The sequence below is a fragment of the Tauraco erythrolophus genome, chromosome 13, assembly GCF_009769465.1.
Source record: "Tauraco erythrolophus isolate bTauEry1 chromosome 13, bTauEry1.pri, whole genome shotgun sequence".
Lineage (NCBI taxonomy): Eukaryota > Metazoa > Chordata > Aves > Musophagiformes > Musophagidae > Tauraco > Tauraco erythrolophus.
In genome coordinates, this window is record NC_141477.1 from 8,607,354 (window position 1) to 8,625,935 (window position 18,582).

Below are 18,582 nucleotides of genomic sequence, written 5' to 3' on the forward strand. Positions count from 1 at the left end.
CCTTGGGAAGGATGGATGGAAAGAGTTTTGTGGGTACATCTGTCCATTCACAGATGAACTCTCAAGAATTTATTTTTTTTTTGTTAGCCACTGCAGCAAAATAATTCAAAATGCTTACAGAAAATGGGTTGTCACTTCGAACTGGTACGAGGTGAAGAAAATGTCAACAATAATTATAAGTTACCTGAGCTGTAAGAGCATACTGCAGCTTAACAGAGTATACAATATATCCAGCTGGGGGTTGGAACTAGATGATCTTGGAGGTCCCTTCCAACCCAAACCATTCTATGATTCTATACATTCTATACATGTACACACACACAGAGTGTACTTCAACAATGCGCTTCAGCTCAGAGGAACACGATTCACGCCAGGAGTAGCGGTTCTGTGTTGAGAAAAACTGTATTGTAGATGGTTGTATCAGCAAAACTGCTTTCTCTCATATGATTTGTTGTATTTGGAGAGTATTATTGATTCTAAAGCACTGATATTGTGCCCAGTGTTAGGACAGAAGTTGCAGCTGCGTATCCTACCGGTGTTAAGAATAAATCAGACTGATAAAGCACTTTTTCTGTGGCTAAAACATTTTAAAACATTTAGTTTTGGTTTGGAAAAAAGCTCTTAGCTATAATTGCCATAATAACTAAATAGAAAAATGTGATGCAAGAATCAAATTCCAGGAGATTGCCTATTTTCCCAAAACACAATAAGTAATGAAAATTATACTTCTTTTTTTTTCCCACACAAAGTTGTCATCATATTGGATGTGTTGACTTAATCTGCATTACACTGTAGTGAGAAACTCAAATGCTGATGCACATTTAAATATTCAAGCTGCTGCCATTTTACATCATTATACATAGACGATTTACACTCCTACTCCTCCAGAAATTATTCTGCCATGTTGTTATTTTGGGCTTTTTATTTTGCTGTTTATTAATAAAAATCTATCTTTTCATTTAGTTCCAGAAAACACTGCGTGTCTTGAGGAAAACCTCTCCTTTCTCTTTGGTGTTCTTTGATTTTTACTTTTCAGTGAGTGTTTATTTAATATCAGCTACTGGAGGGGGGGGGGAAAAGCCACAAAGAAAATTGCTTTGGTTTTTCCTTGAAAAAACTTTTCCGATGATTGTGCTTCCTTCTCAAGACAATTACTTTTGTTTCCCTCTGGCAATATTTTTGTCCTCCCTTGGCACAAGGAGCTTTAGAGGGTAACGTTTAAAAATATTTGCAACATTAAAGACAATTGTGATCATTGTTTGCTCTGGCTGCTGTTGGAATATCTGCTGTGCAGCATGTTGCTGTGTAGCCCCAGCACCTGCAGAGTAGGCAGAAGCAGCTCTCTGTGGAGGACCCTCTGGATTTCATGCTCCAGCACAAGGCTGAGAACCAAAGGTATGGAGCGCGTGGTGGGGGCACAGGCAACATTTCATGTGTGTTATCAGATAGTGATGTTTAGTCCTATGTTATTTCTGGTTTTCCAGGCACGAGTATATTTTCCTTTCTTCCTAAAGGATTTTAAAATTAACATAGCCAGTTGCTTTATTCTTTTATAGCATGGCATTTAAGAGCTCTCTAGGGATGCTGTACCTCACATGAATACCGAATTTGTGCATACTTGGTTTCACTGAGAGGCTCAGCAAGGCAAAAGAATTAATGAGTTTTAGAAACAGCGTATCCAGCTGACTTCATGTTTTATCATCAGGATGTCTTACAGGCAGAGATCCCATGAATAATGGTCACGTGCAGCAGTATCACAGATTGGTTTTTAATTCCTAATGTGAGGTTATGGCTAGCTAAGGGTTGCAGTGGGCAAGTGACAACACAGGGAGATTCTAACTTTACGCTAAAATGTTTTGACCATGTTGGCAAGGAGCCTGGCAGGCATTAACCACTACAGGAGCTTACAGAACTTCTCAGTGCCTTGTGTTTGGCAAGCTCATCACCCACAAACTCAATTATTGACTTTCTTCCATTTCAAGAGAATAAGAAATGTCATCATCAAGGATCTAAAAAGACTGACGTTACAAAACAGAGTGTGTCATTTGTTCACAGATCCAGCATTAATCCTGTTGCTATAAACCCCAGACTTATATAGAAACCATTCATCGTTCATCAAAGACATGATCGGGTTTTCCCATTTTCTATAGCCCAGCTGTAGTGGAGTACATTTTACAGTGACTTCAGTGTGTGAAGCTAATTTTTTTGGTTAAAACGATGGGAAATAAAACCTCATTTATTTCCCATGAAGCAGTGCCTGATTAAAACAAGACCCAAACATTCTATAAGCTCTGTAAGAATATACCGGGGCAAGCTATTTAAGAACAGTCATTTTAGAAACAGGTTGAATCCTCTAAAAAAAAATTAAATAATCCTTTTAGCTGCTGTATTTCTGCTACATGATTTAAGTACAATCCAAACGAAGTGCAGTCAGTTAAATGTTATCTTTTCTGCAGTCTGGTTTTAGGTACAAGATGTAACTGAAATAAAACAAGGTGAGACCCATACCACCTCTTGAGTGCTGGCAGCTTCCAAGAGCACAGCCAAACAGCTCAACCAAAAACCAGCTACTTGCTTCAACAACCCTCCTATTCTTTATCTGGACAGTGCTTTAAACCTTATGAAAAAAGGCAAAGTGTTCACAGGGTAGGATTTCAGGACAAGCACTGCCATCTTTGCTTTAAGGAGATCCACAAAAAACTGATTGCAGGGGTTCAGGGGAGAAGTCAAAATAAACCAAGAAAACTGATAATAACTGGAAAAGAGAATACTGAATTGCTGAGCCATCCTGCAGGTACCCCCATTTTTAGCTTATCAGGAGAAAAAAAGAAAAAGTGCTCACAATTTTCTTAATGCCCATTCAAATTAATTTAAAAGTGATGATGAGTAATGCTGACCGTGTGTTCTAGTTGGTGGTCAAGTACAGACACCAAAGGCCTGTGCCAAGGGAGCTTGTGCCCAGCAAGCTTTGAGCTCTACCCCAAAACACGACAGGTAAGCAAGGCTGTTCTCTTCTCTGCTCTCACTGTACAACAGCAGCTCAGTTTTCAACTCTGGAATAATTCTCAGCCAATATGTATCAGATACTTAATTGCATTTGCTTGGTTTCGTACAATATTGTTAAACTTATATTCTTTCATTCTCAAAGCAGCCACAAAAGATCCAGGCTTTAAACCTAAAGTGAAACAAACCGAGTCCCCGTGAATCCCCTTCAAAAGAACGAATGTTGCCAGTAGTGACTGAACCCTTAATTATCTTACCACTGATTATTTTAGCATAAAGGTATAGCGCTTTTGTGTGAGGTACAGCGTTCACAATCCTGAACTCGCTCTTTCATCTTCCAGGATTAAAAAAGCCAAGAGAGGTTCTGTACTCACTTAATTCATGTTAACTGAGTTAGAAGCACGCTGCTTTAGACAGCGCTCCAGTACAGCAGCGTGTTAGCTCTGCTGGGTACCACAGTGTGCACTGTGGTATGTGTGCATAAGGACACTGGGTCAGTGTCCAGTCGCCTCAATATGTGTTTTCTCTGTGCCACATTTCAACTGCTCTTCTGTTATTCTGGGACAAAACAACGGCAAGTGCTCTGTTGATACATCAAGAGGTGCTTTCCTAAGCCCAGGTTTGTCCTTCTGTGGACAAACAGAAAAACAAAGCTAAAAAAAGATTATGTATCTTGAGGTTTCGCATGGTATGCATTGTACCCGTAATTAGGATCTTGTGCTACAAGTCACTGCCAACCATCTCTTCAGGAAGTATGTCACTTCATCTCATTACTTTTTTCCCCTCTGTCTTGTCTGAATAGATGTCAAAGGCTTACAAGCAAGAGCTGTTTCTTTCTACGGGCTTCTGTAGCAACTGGCACGATAGCATCCTGATGTGTTCTGGGTCCTCCAGCTGCTATGTTATACAAGTATTTAAGAGAGAACATTTTCAGAAGTGTGGGCAGAAATCTACGTCTCAATTACGGTATTTCTTACCTGTATTGTGGTGTCTTGTGGAGTTGAGGATTATACAGACAACTGAGTCGGTCCTTCTTGTTTAAAATTCACAAACTGATTCTTAAAAGGGGATGAGCATTACAAATCAGTCATGTTACAATTGCAAATATAAAATGCCAACAAGAGATAGGAGTTTTACATCATTTATGAGGTATGAAATAATAAATCATTGTTCAGATCCTTCTTTTTGAAAAGGAAAGAACCACATTAAACATGAGTGCTCTACATATGGCTTAACTGGGTGTACTTCACTGCTCATATAAAGAACATTGGCTTTTATATGTTTTTATTTCCAAAATTAAGAGAATTTCAATTCCAAACAAATCTGAAGAGAATTAATACAAGTCATACTTGTTTTGATTTATGATGTTGTTAATTCAGACTGCACTCTTGTTTTAAATACACAACAGATGTTTGTGGTTACGGTCAGTAAGTGGAACATGCAAGCCGTTGAGGCGAGAGCGAAGATAAATTTGAAGATCAGTGAAGGACACTAGAACCGTTTGGGTTCTAGTATTTTGACAAGATTTTTTCCTGCTAAAAACCTACTAACATAGAGATAGCTAATGCTACTGTCATTTAAATAACCATCTTTAAGTTTCTGAATTAAATCAGTCAAAAGCACTGGATGGTTCTTGGAGCCATTGTCAGAGCTATTGTTACGAGCCATCTGTGGCTTACAGAAAACATCTTCTCATTTGTATTCAATATATTGTTAAAACCATCAGCACTTCCTTAAAAATAAACAACTCTCAGATTGTAGACCTCAGTTCTCCATCTAGAAAAGGATTTAACAGCTATGGATTTAATACATCCGTGTGGTTTTTTGGAGTGCTGGAGCCATCTTTACAGTCAGACAATAAAGATGTCTTAGACCAGCAGTTCCTAAATTTTCTGGATGAACAAACACTGTTCACCTGTTAATATGTTAGGAGTCACAGCCAAATGTAACTGAAAGTGCTGGCTTGTGAGTGCTGGCAGTGGCTTTGAAGACTGTTCTCTGGGAATACCTGCACTAGGTGAGTGGAAACGCAAGTTTCTGTGAAACACGGGTGTTAGAACGGCATCGAGATTTAAGCCATTCGAAGAACAGTCCGCAGTTCAGTCAAGCTCCATCAAAGAGACAGGTGTTCTGTGTGTATGATTTGGGACTTGACGCTTGCGTACGTGTGGTTTATGTTCTTTGCCACAAAGAACTGAGATCTTTCTGGCTCCCGGAGGAGGTGCAGTTGCGTGATCGTCTGTATCTTTGTTAAGTGGCAGGGTGGTGGTGAGGAGGAATTTTGTAGTTTTCAACCCAATCAGCAACCTGATCTACCTGCTGTCAGGCCAGCACTACTGCCCGCGCCGGGGAACGACAACGTCTGGTTGGGGAGGGAACTTTTTTCACTGGCCACACAGTCCTAGCTGGGATTGACACAACTGCCTAAAGGCTTTTTTAAAGACTAGTTTTAAAAGTACAATAGAACGATTTTTGGGTTTGACCCAGGACAGCCTGTTGTTTGGAAACCCACCTGGCGGCACAAGGTAGCTTTCTGAGAGCCCCGAGCTCTCCTCCCCAGAAAGGTGAGATGCCCAGTTATTCGGAACACACCAGTGATCAACAGCCACTGTATCACACAGTGACGGACTTGTGGCCAGATCTTGTCCCAGCCGCTGCTGGCTTCCAGCTTGGCTGATAGAAATCCCCCTGCGTAGCTCTCGGTTCCTCCACGCTCCAGCATCGTTGTCTGTTGGAATGGTGCTGGCAAAAAAGCTGGAAACAAAACACATGCTCTGCCATTGCATTTTATTGCAACATCGATGGTTTTCTGAACCAAAATTGCGGACTTTCTGGCGAATTACATTGTCACTACTGCATACTCTTTGTGGATAGCTGTTCAATACCTGGCCAACAGCACAGAGCATCCCGAGTGTTGTCCGAAGTGCTTTCCCATTTTCAGTACTTGGGAAGAGTTGTCCAACAGCAACACGTGTTGCCTGCATACTCTTGTATCATCTTGGAGAGGATAAAATTTAGCTATCACGTGAACTGCCGCCCAGTGGGACACCAGCCCTCTGACAGAGGTACAGCAAAGGCCGGTAACAATGAGAGTTATCTGTGTGTGGGCTAAAACTCACCAGGGTTTTACAGTTGGCATCAAACAGTTCTTGCCAGTTTTTAGCTCATCGCTTCGTAGAACCGCTACACTGTAGTTATCAGCAATCTATTAAATTCAAGTTTAACAATGAAAAGCAATTCTCAGTGCAAATAAACTGTGAAGTGTATCTGAAAAGCAATGTAACAAGTAACATTTTAGGAGCTTTCTTCCAGCAGTAACTATCACACTAACAATACAACGTTTGGGACACTGGGAATGTTTAAGTTTGATAGTCCAGCCTAAGGACTGCAGTAAGCTTTAATAAGACTATAAAGTCATTATCTTGAGTACCACTTAATGTGGTTTCACTTAACACAGGTCAGAGATGGGCAGTATTTTAAAGACCCACGGATCAGATTCTCTGCTGCCATATGCTGCCATGCTTCCGTGGACTGAACCCGAGCATGAATTCTTGTAAATACCCTGGGGGTATGAAAAAAATGTGTTAATCAGATTAAGCGCAATGTGGGACATTTCACTTTCAAATAGCAAGCCTTACCTTAAACGCTGTAAAAATCCAGCAACTGTGAGAGTGCCACATTTGCGGTTGTCTCACCTCCTTTCTGTGAGCTAATTTGGCGACATCCTCTACACAACAAAATAGCTGGGAATAAATCCACAAAAGCATTTCAGCAACCCAGGAAAGCCCCCAAACTGATCACTCCAAAGAAGTTTTAAATGAAATTAGGTTATAAACTTTTAGGCTTCCTCTTCCAGAAGAGAGTATAACACTGGGAAACATTCTGCATGTGCTAGCAAGGACCCCAAGGGCTGAAATCCGCAAATGGCAAGTGAGAGGGTTTTACTGCAGGGGAGGGGAGAATGGGGTGGTGTTCGCCACGGAAGCCAGGCAGGAGATGAGTTTTCGTTTGTTTTAGCTTCCAAGTGAAACGTGCTTCTAAATCATCAACAGAGAGACAAGAGTGCAGTGGTGGCTGAGGGTTTGGGAGGCAGACGAGGAGGGAGAAGATTGGCAGCAGGGATGCTCTTGGCCACAAACACAGTTTTGCTTCACAAAAGAAGAGAAGAATACTGAGCTGTGCGGAGCGCAGCTCTATGCAGAGCAGCCTGGAGAAGACAAGCCTCAAACACAGGACAGGACAAAGGCCAAAGAAAGCTGCTTCAGCCTCTGAACTGGATGCTTCTGCTTAAAATATCCCAAACAATTCAGCAGTCTCTCCTTCTGCCTCCACTTACCCGGCTCCAGACTCGTACAGCTGTAAAAAAAACCCAACACCTCTTTGGAATCTGTGCAATCCATTTTACTTTCTTGCACCCGTTTTGGTTCCCTCGATTTGCCTCTTCCCAGTTACATCCCCCTGCCCCCCTCCCCTAAAACACAGCCTCTACTTAGAGGGTAGTTTGGTCCTATAGCTTCTTATAACTTGATTTTTTTTAAAGCTAGCTATTGTTTAATTACTACTTTGAAGTCAATTTAGCAGAAAAAAAAAAATCCCTAGTTTAAGGTGGCTTTTTGCATCCCCACCAAGCTATTCAGCAGGGCATTCATCCAGGATACAAAACTGGGCTGAAGCTTTAGGAGCTGAATGGATCACTCCAGTAGAGCTTTAATTTCCATGAAATTCTTCCATGAAAATCCACTCACTCCTCTTAGATCTGACAGGCAGGCAAAGACCAGCCACTACCTTTGAACTGAGTAATTTCTAAATGCACCCACCCCTCTGCCCACCGTGTCCATATGAATCGCTGAGGCTCGCAGTGCCCTGGTGGACTTTAAACCACTCGTGTATGATCCGTAGATCTCCACGGAGTGTGAGAAGCGGGAAGGAAACAGGGTCAAGCACACCGCTCCACGGTGACTACACTGAGGGTGGTGGGAAGAATGAGCCCCAAGGCGATCTGCTGCCAGGGCCGTCCTGCCACGGGTGACTCCGCTGGACTGGTGGCTTTGGCAGTGGGGGCACCTGCCTGCAGGGAAACCTGTGGAAAGCCACCGCCTGGGTCAGAGAAGGCCGCCAGCAGCTCTGGCCACCTCGCCTTTGGTGCAGACTAAATTCCATAATTCGCCTTGTTGCTTGAGAGCGGCACCGGACACCTCGCCCTGCTGCGCCACAGCAGCACGGGCACGTGCATCATCCGCCAGACGGGATTTCATTCCCGGGGTGTCTGCAGATAGAACCGAAACTTTTACCCCAGGCGCAGAGGAGCCCAGCGCTGCAGCCGGGGGTATTCCCGCTGCCATTTAATTCCCGGAAAAGCCTCAGGGAGCTCGCCGCGCAGCCCGAACGCACCCGACAGGCACGAAGTATCCTGGACGCGGCTTTTTTCCTGCTTTTTTTAAGGCGTTTCTCCAGTCGCTTGGCATGGACCGGCGAGCATTTGCGGACCGCTTTCTCAGCTCCCGGGGCGCGCGCCCCGCCCCGCCCCGCCGCCCCCCGCCGCCGGGGGCACAGCGCCCCCTGCCGGCCGCGCGCCGCGCCGCCCCCCGCCCCCGCTGGCGGGCTGCGGGTAACCGGGCACCCTGGCAGCCGGGGCGGGGACACCCTCCCGGGCACCGCCGCGCCCGGTCCCGGTGAAACCCCCTTAGACCTGGAAGGTCTCCGGGCGTACAAACCGAAGCCAAGCGGCAGGAGCGCTGGCGGATTTTCTTTTTTTTTTTTTTTTCTCCCCTTTTTTTTTTTTGTCTCTGCACCTAACAGGGATTCCTCCCACTTTTGTGTTTTAGAAAATATTTACCCCGGAGCCATCAAGTGCATCACTTAATGGTTGGGCCAAAACAAGTTTTTTGGGCCAAAGCAAGTTTTTTAAGTATTTCTATAGCTTTAGTATTCCAGGCATGCAAGACCTTTTCAACATTTAGCTCACTTTTACCAGCTTCCGTTTCTCTATTTTCCCGAGTATTGATGCATTTCCACCTCCCCTGTGCAAGCCTCATTTCAAACCCAGGTCGCTGTTTTAACTTTACTTAGGCTCTCGGTGTAAATCTTTCCTGTTTAAATTTGCGTTAAAAGCTGCTTTTCTTGCCTGGAGCGACTCTTCATTAAATCTTAAGTGTGCTGATTTTTCACCTAAGCCTTGTTTTAAACCTCGAGATCTTTCTCAAAGCTGGCCTTTTGCTAGAACCGGGCAGTTTCATCTACCTTCCTTCCTTCCTTCCTTCCTTCCTTCCTTCCTTCCTTCCTTCCTTCCTTCCTTCCTTCCTTCCTTCCTTCCTTCCTTCCTTCCTTCCTTCCTTCCTTCCTTCCTTCCTTCCTTCCTTCCTTCCTTCCTTCCTTCCTTCCTTCCTTCCTTCCTTCCTTCCTTCCTTCCTTCCCTCCCTCCCTTGCCCGCTGCCCCCGTGGGCAGCCGTCCCTGCTCACCGCTCGCACGGTCCCTTTCTGGCTTTCCACGTGTGGCTGGGAGCTCCAGGCTGCTCCCGTGTGTTTCTTGCCACGAATTCCTTTGCATTCCAGGCACAATGATCCTCTGTTCCCTGTGAGCTTTCTTCGGGCTCCGACATCTAAATCACCAGCCCCACAGCAGGCAGAATCCCCTTCTGTTTCCTCCTTGGAAATATTTATCTTTGCACCTACTAACTTAGGTTCATATCCTTGGGCAATGCATTTGGGAACACGTTCTTTCCTTTCGAACCTTTTTTCCTCGAGAATTTTTGTAATTGCCATATTATAGAGGGTTTTTTCACTCTTTTTGCTCTCTCTAAAGGCAATTTTTCAAACATCAGTGATTCAGAATGATTGGCTTGACTAAAAAAGTCCTGTGCACTGAAATTAGGAGAAAATAACTCCTTCCAGTGTTTTCTCTCCATTCCTATGGTTTGTTTCCTACCACAGGGGAAAAAAAAAATAACAATATACTTTCACTTTGCTGTGAATACTGATTATTTTTACTATAGAAAAATTTAAAACTGTGAATACCTTTCTTTAGCAGTTCACATATAAGGCTGCAGAAGGAAACTCACACAGCAAGGTGGTTTTATTCAGTACAAAAAAGGGTCTTAGCAACGTTACAACACGTGAACTAAACTATACAGGAGCTCAGCTGTATTTTAGCTCGTGGTGTGATATTAAAGCTGTTGGTATAATACTGATTTGTTGGAGGAAACATTTTAGAACTATATTTTTTAAAACCGAATAAATGTGTATGGTTCATGCATTAAACAAAACTTATTTTAAAAATAAAGTAAGTTTTATAGGACCTATGCTTGAAATGTTTACATTTATGGACTGGGGATTACAAACTATATTTGTTGTAAACTCGCGTCTTCATTGAATCACATCACCACTCAGACTCTTTAAAGGCACTTACTTTGTTTTAACATTTGCACTGGGATCTGAATATATGAAACACTGCTGCGATTTAGGTGCTAAGTGTTATTTAACAACTGTGGAGGTGTCAGACCTTACTATGCTGAATTACCAGAAAGCTACACATAGTATAGACAGGCAATATATACTGCCTCTGGTAACAACCCTGACAGTTGCCCTTTAATCATGACCTACAAGATTCCTGATATTCCAGTCGTGGTCCATTCTTTGCATACGAACTAAGGAGAGACACAATTACACAGAATTATACAAGTTTTCCTAGGGAAACAAACTTCTGTATGAACTTCAAGGGTATCTCCAAATTCATGTCACTAAAAATCTAAATCATGACATGAATCAAAACCTCCAGGAGTGAAAAATTTAGAGCACCTCATTATGCTATTTACTCAGAGTTATGTGTTCAGGTATATGTTATTGCACTGTAATTGCTGAACTGAGAAGATGAAACTCAGTTTACTTGCTGTTAAAATATACAAGAAAATTTTGTCTGAATTTACATTAAAATCCCATAAGAACAACTGCATGAGGTGAAATATATTGACAAAGGTTTATGTTAAATGGCTGTCTGTTCTCAGAATTGGATAATCTAAGTATAATTTAAAATTTTATAAGCAGAATAAACTGGATGTGAACAAGATTTATGACACAGGCTTTATATTTGTGGATGAGGAAAGGTAATAACTAAATAACAGCGGTAATATTTCACTTAACCGAAGTCTAACAACTGGACAGCAATGAGTTCAGAGATACTTTATTATATGTCAAAGTACTCACATACAGTATGAGTACAAATAAATTGAAATACAAGTGCTGCAGAAAGGAAGTCTTCTACTTTGGTTTCCATATAAACTTCTTACTGACCTTAGAGGAGGATCAGTGCAAACCGAAGGCAGTTTGAAGTCCTGAATTTCTGTCTCGGTTGACTGAGGATTAACAATCGTGGAATCTGTCTTCCTCCTCTGTGGGATTTTGATCCTCCTGATCCAGCAGTTATTAGACAGTAGTGCAGTTGTTTCAGACCAGATTCTAACAAGCAGGTTCCTCCATCTTAGAGGTCAGCACCATGCTGGGGTCAGTGACTAAATTAATCTGGAAAGGAGTCTGAAGTCACACAGGCAAGGATCTTATTAATCATAAGAGAACAGCAGCTTCACCTAAAGTTGTCCTTCTAGAAGAAGACTGATGTGCACTAAGCGTGCATGTAACACAAGTTTGCAGCCTATTCTGTGGTGAGGAGCCATTCAGGGCTATTAGAAGGCAATTTGCAAGAGTGGTACATTCTTGTAACAGGTTGGAAATAAAAATGGAGCTGCATAAAGAAAAAAGGGAAAGGGAAGAAAGAAAGCAAGACAGGAAGAAAGAGAAAAAAAGACAGGAAGAGGAAGGAAGAAAGGAAGCAAGGAAAGAAAAAGAAAATGTAAATACTCTTAGTTATCCATTATAATACTAAGCTTCGAATCATTCCAACCATGTATCCCAAAACTCAGCTCCAAACTTTGGAAGGGTAGGATTTCTGACCACGTTACCAATGAATGAAATTAGCCATGACATGTTTGTTTTGTAATAGAAGTATGCTGACTTCCAACGCAGCAAATACACAAACTAAACCCAAACAACAAGGGTTGTTGAAGGGCTGAATTTTCAAGCACACTGAGGATGCAGCATTGTGTAAGCAAAAGGAGCACTTCTAATTTCCTCCCACCATCCTCGGCTGGACTTTTCCACATCCTCCCTTGTTCAGACTCCAGCCATTGCTTTATGCTAAAGTCTGCCAGTTTGGCTCGCTGATTCCCTGAAAAATTATATTGTGGAGATGTTTTGGTTTTTAGCACCTCAGCACGATGAACCAGCTTCCCCCGTACCTGTGTGAGCACTCGGGGCAGGAATAAGCAGCTGCAAGAGAGGCTGAAGGAGAGCACCCTTGTACAGCCGTCCTTCTTTAACACCGACCTGGCCATAAAGGGAACTGCCCTAACACCCGCCTAACTCCGCCGAGCTGGTCTGCCATGCAGACCTCAAGAGGACAGGAACTGTGGAGCTCAAAATTTTGGATACCTGCCATGTAAATCCCTCTTGTGTGAGTATGTGACACAGTGTACGGCATAACCTACAAAAATGTTCGGTGCCAATGTAATCGCCTGATAAATCAATTAAAAATTAAATAGTAACAGAAAGAGTTATTGAAACACTATTCCTAGAGGGGTACAGGTACTCTGTGCAGCTTAATCTTCTACTACAGAAGTAAATTATATAAGTTAAAGAAGCAACTGTTGTGAGTTACAACCACCTTTGGAATTGCCCACATTCAAAGCAGCAGTTCTCCAGCAGCATGCTGATGCCTCGCTCTTTAATTGCAACAATTTTGGTCACAACCTTAGTCTCTGGGATTGGCAGCCTGTCCTCCTGGGCTTGCCTTAAACATGGGCTTTCTTACATAACGTATACTATACCTCTGAGCTAAACTGGTGGCGCAGGGGCACAGGAGAGGAGGGAAGGAGAAATTCATCAAGTTTCCTGCTGCAGCCTGATCTCAGAGGAAGCCGTTGTTTCCTGCAGCTTGGGTAGGGGAGCTCTACAAGCCAGCTGGATGTTTGCTTCAAGAAAGATCTATTTAGATAAGTCAAAAGCTGGGTAGGAGTGAGCAAAGAGCAGTGCCAAACAAGGCTGGAAAGAACACCACTGGTCCTGCCAAAAAAAATCAGAAGCCATCAGACCTGCCGCTGCTAGGTAGCGGTATTTACATGTATGCTGTTGTGATGGACTACCCCATCATCACCTTGCAAGAAGATAGTGTAGCCGCAATCAAGCCCTGTATTTGCAGAGTCTCCTCTTCCAGTTTAATGGCATGCATATAGCAGAAGGGAATGGAGAGGGTCTAGACCTCTCAGACAACCAGTAACTTTGTGACCGAGGTACATTTGCCCTAGACACCCTCTAAGAAAGAACCTAATGAAGGATGAGAGAAGCACTGAGGTAGGTTTGTCTGTCTTCTTAATTTTCATTTCTTTCTCCCCACCCTTACTTTCTCCACTTCAGTGATTTCCTCTCTATTTCCACCTTTCCTAAAAGTGCTTGTCTCCAGGCATGGAAAAAAGAGATTGCTTTTTGAAGTGACTGTTGTATTTAAATGCATGCACTGGCAGAAAAGTTAAAAAAAGAAAAAAAAAAAAAAGGGGGGAATACTTCAAGCAACATAAGATCATTCCAGAATGCAGGCTTTCTTGGGTTAGACAGTTTTTCTAGCAACAGAACAAAAACTCCAAAAATAAAAAATTCTGGATACAGACTAGTAACTGCTAATTTGAAAGTGACACCCATAAAATTGAAATGAAGCCACAGTTCTCCATGAGCAGATCAGGAGCAGCCCACGACACACTGCAGGAGCTCTTTGCAGAAAGATGTCCTGGGTGGGCAGTGAGAGCCATGTCCGAACTCACCAGGAGGACTGAAGGCTGCCCTGTGTAACAGCAAAAATGCTTCTGTTCAGTCCGTGCTAACCACGGGGAGTGTGAGGGAACATTGCTGTTGCCACGTCACTCCAGTTTGACAGCACTGAACTGGGCAAAACTTTGTACAAAGAGGAACACAAATATTTAGAATAAGCAATCAAACCACACACAGAACTTGGTGGCAAACCATTAATTTTAACATCTTATTACATTGTGTTTAATCATCTATTTTCATAAGTGGTAACCCTGTTTTCAAGCTCTAACAACGTAAGATGAGAAAAAGAAAGAGATGTTTTGACGTTGCTGTTCTAGGACAGTAATCTTCCTCCCTCAGAAACGCTCTCTTTTGGAAACATGGGTCAGCCAGAACCCATCTGAGACAAAACCCACTAAAATAGAAATAAATCTAGTGTACTGATACAAATGTACACGCTGGCTGACGTTACTCCCCAGTGTGCCTCTCCCACCAGGCACTGGCACCATCCCCGCTGGCACAACGGTTTAAAATAAGCCCCTTTATCTCCCCAGCTTTCACCCAAACCAGATTAACTGAACACATCTAGGTACATTACTTAATGATTTTTCTTAATGAGGACTAGAGAGTGTGTGAGTTACTCTGTCCTTTGATCTCCAGGGTCAGTAATCTTTGGCAGAGGACTGAGATAACGAGCCGGAGGCAGCAATCTCTTCAACCGCCTTTGCTGGATTTGGAAGAGGATACTTGTAAACAGCACAACATTTCTAAACACACAGTAAAAATAAATATCTGATGTTCCAATTTAAGGAGGGTAAAAGCTCTGTTTCCAAGTGACCAGGTAAAAGATGGCAATGAGGTCAGGAAGCGAAAGTGACCTCAGGAGCCGAACCAGCAGGTCCCACAGGAGGAGCTGGGTTGTTGTTCCTCCAGTCAGAAAGAGTAAGTCAATACTCAGACTGGTGGTCGTACAGTCTGAAAACGCAGAGCGGATCGGCAGCTTGTTCTTCTGGAGAGAAATGTGCGCAGGAAACAAACTCCTTTTCAGAACAGCGAGGGCAACCTCTGTAATCAGCCTTCCCACCTCCTGTTCTTCGCAGTCTTAGCTGCCACGGGGGCAGTACTGCTTCCCAAGGATGGGGAAACCTCCAGGTAGACAACATTTACAAGAAATTGTCAGTTTTCTCTTAAAGCATTAGAAGAAAGATGTTCATAATTTCAGTTTCTGGATTTCAGAAAGTGTGAGACTATTTAATGCCCTTACACCTGCAAAAACGCACTTACACCTGCAAAAAAACCCCAACAATCCCACATCCTGTCGCAGGTGGAGGAGGAACATGACGGCACTGCCTGAAGACATGGAAAATTTCCAACTGTTTTCATTTTCCTTTTATTAACTATTCCCTAATGCACAGTTTCTCTCTGCACCATGAACCACATATGAGATACACCAGTCATTTTGCTTAATGTACTACTGGAAGGTGCTCAGATGTTACAAATGATGTACCTGGCCCGAATGCCTATAGAGAACAGAAAATTGCCTGCTGCCAAATTTCCTGAGAAAATTTCCCAGAGAGACATTAGACCCACTCACTAATTCGACAGAGGGACTTGTTAGCTTCTCCTCCGAACATTCAGCAAGGATCTTCTCAAGTCTGCGGATTGAAAAATGATACAGTGAGAGTTATTCCCAAGAAAAGAAGGGAAAATTAAAGCTTTCAGTATAACTAATGAAAATTGCTTGAATTGCAACCAATTTCTCCTGCAGCTTTAGGTAGCATGTGGCACAAGTTCATCCCAGATAAAATGCAAGAGGTTCTGAATTATCAAGTCACAGTCTTTTGAGACACAGTTAGAAAGCTTTCTTAAACATTGTAACTACTTCTATTGAAATTTCACTTGAGACCAAATATATTTGAATATTAAAAAATAAAAATCGTGGTGAATTTCACTGTAGGTATTAAACACCAGTAGAAAAAAAAACCCCAACAACGTGTTGCGGATAATATTGTAAATGAATTCAATGCAATTAAAAACATCTCACACACCTTTTATTCTAATTTATATGTTTATGTCACCTTACCATGCCTACCTCTGAGAATCAAAGCTGTATTCATTTGAGCTAGGATATCTTAATTACACCTGAAAAAGTATTTAGGAAAGCAGAATGGTGGATAGGAAGAGCAGAAAATAAAGGCATTATTTTACTGGATACTGTTGCTGTTCTTAGTTTGATTGCTGGAGATGTTTGGAAAAAAAAACCAACGAACAATGCTCTGAAGGTCTGGAAGCTACACATCTGGATGGACACTCTCTTCAGGTCTAGGATAGGCACATTTTCTAGAGCTAGAGGGGCCCTGGAGATATTCCGTGACCAAAATATGATTCAGCCCCTTTCTGAAAAGCAGCTGTTGACTGTGACAACTCCCACTGCTAATCAATATTTCAGTAGTTACACGCTTTTTCTCTTTTTTTTTCTGGACTTAATTTGTCCCTTTTGAGTCCTACCACTCAGATATATTTTTGTCCACAAAGTCACTTGTTTTCTTAACTAGAAGTGAGTTGGAGAAGCAGTTTTGGTCTGGAAAGCTTCCCTCATCCGACCCTCTGACTTTCGACTCATGAAGATCTGGACTGTTGTGTAGGTTCCCAGATGTCCCAGTACAACGGCAGGTTCAGCACTGTATGTTAAGAATAATTTTCATTGACTCCTTTTAATAAAGATTTAGCCTTGTCTGGGTAGGTCTGTTATTCCTTGAGAGCAACAGAGGGTTTTGGAGATGTTGCCTTTGCTTTGCCACATGCCAACTATGATTCTGGTGGGTTGTACTGGTTGTCTGACACCGGTGTCCAAGCGAGTGTTGGAGAGAGCTGTACTCCATCCTGTACTCCGTTCTCCTGGAGAACAGTCTGGCATGAGCTTCTGACGAGGTTAATGAAGGAGAGAGGGGTCTACTGTTGCCCTTTCACAGCTGAAAGGGCATAGGAGAGCAGTTAGAGCCCTTCATACTAGTAGCTTAAATGTATTTTGTTTTTCATCTGACCAACTAACATAAAATACGCTTCTGAAATATGTAATAAAGGACGGTAATTTATGTAATATGAAACTTTAAATATGAAATTATAGAAAGAATATTTAAAATTTAATTGCATGGTTTGAAATGTATTTTATGTGTGCCTTTCTTGTATGTGGTGCTGGTTTACCCTGTGCATATATATTATGTAATGGAAATGTGTGACATACATTATTATCTGTTTCAGCCTCAACATTTACTTAGCCGAGGATATAATTAATACTTTGATAGAATGAAGCACCTCCAATTTGTATCGAATAGTGAGTGATGGGTCTATGTTGAGCAAGGGCCAGATCTACAAACATTTATTGGAATAAGCCTTTCCTCTCATTTCTTTCAGTTTATTTCCTTGTATTAAATTGAAGCACTGAATGAAACAGAAATTAATAATTCTTAGCCCTCAAATCTACTTTTTGTTCTGATATTATCTTCTGTTTGTTTCATGTGATCCTACTTCAAGTTATCCCTTAGGCTGCTGGAGATTCTGGGCTGAGATGGGCACATGGAAATGGCAAGTCGAGTTTAGGAAAACCATGTGGTCCAACAAGACAAGGAAGTTTGGTAGCAGCCATGAGCTGATGCTTCATTAGAAGTAAAATCTTCCCTCACTAAATGTCATAGCCACCAACTGCAAAGAAAATTATCAGTCATAGCATAAAAGAATGTGATCTATACCTTCAACCAGAGAAATACATCTAGTGTTAAGTATCAATTAATCTGGTCTACCAATCTAGTAGTGACTTGCCGCTCTGGCACTAGATACAGCCAATACTTGAGCATTCCAGTGGCTGATGATAGACAAATTGGTTTAATATAATTCTGGTAAATGAGAAATACTTTCCATTTCCAAGGTAACAAGAAATCTGAACAATAAGAATGAAAATTTCTTCTGGACATGGAATACTTGACAGGGTCTATTCTTTCTTTTTCCAAGAGCCCTCCTTTTGCTCTGAAAAAAATCAGCATTGCACCTTGAGAATACAGGGTTGAAGGTTTTGAAAGAGGGAGGAGTAGAGGAGATCCATAAAATATCATTAAAAATACTCTTATCTTTTTTTCAGGGAAGATTTAGAAGGCTTTAGTATACATTTCAGTACGAAACCCATTAATTTACAAACTGCAGTGTTTATGTTGGGAAATGCATCCTGGTCTTTCTATAAGCAAAATGTCTGTATCTTGACAGACTTTAAAAAAAAACAAACAAACAAAAAAACCCCACCATCAACAAAAGGAGAATGCCTCACAGAAGCCTCTGCTTGCCTCATGGGATTTTGTCTGGAAAGGGAACATGAGAACATGAGGCAATCCACTGATGAGTGCCATGAAGCTTTTCCAAATCAGACTATTTCAGATTTCACACACTTTTTTTTTTTTTTTTTCAGTAGGGAACTAAACAGAACAACACTTGCTCAGAGATAATACACTTTTCATGGAAAATTTTACTTTGGGAAATAACTAATTTCCTATCTTTAAAAGATATGATCAGCCTCACTCCTAAAGCATAGAGCAGTTAGACACCACACTGCAGGCTCCAGCTCTTAGCATTGATAAATAAATCAGGTGTCTTATCTCAGCCTCCAGTATTACTGGATGACTTTCCTCCCTTCCACCCCGTCTCCCTGCAGGAGTCAATCTTGTGTTTGATCACTTCCCCATC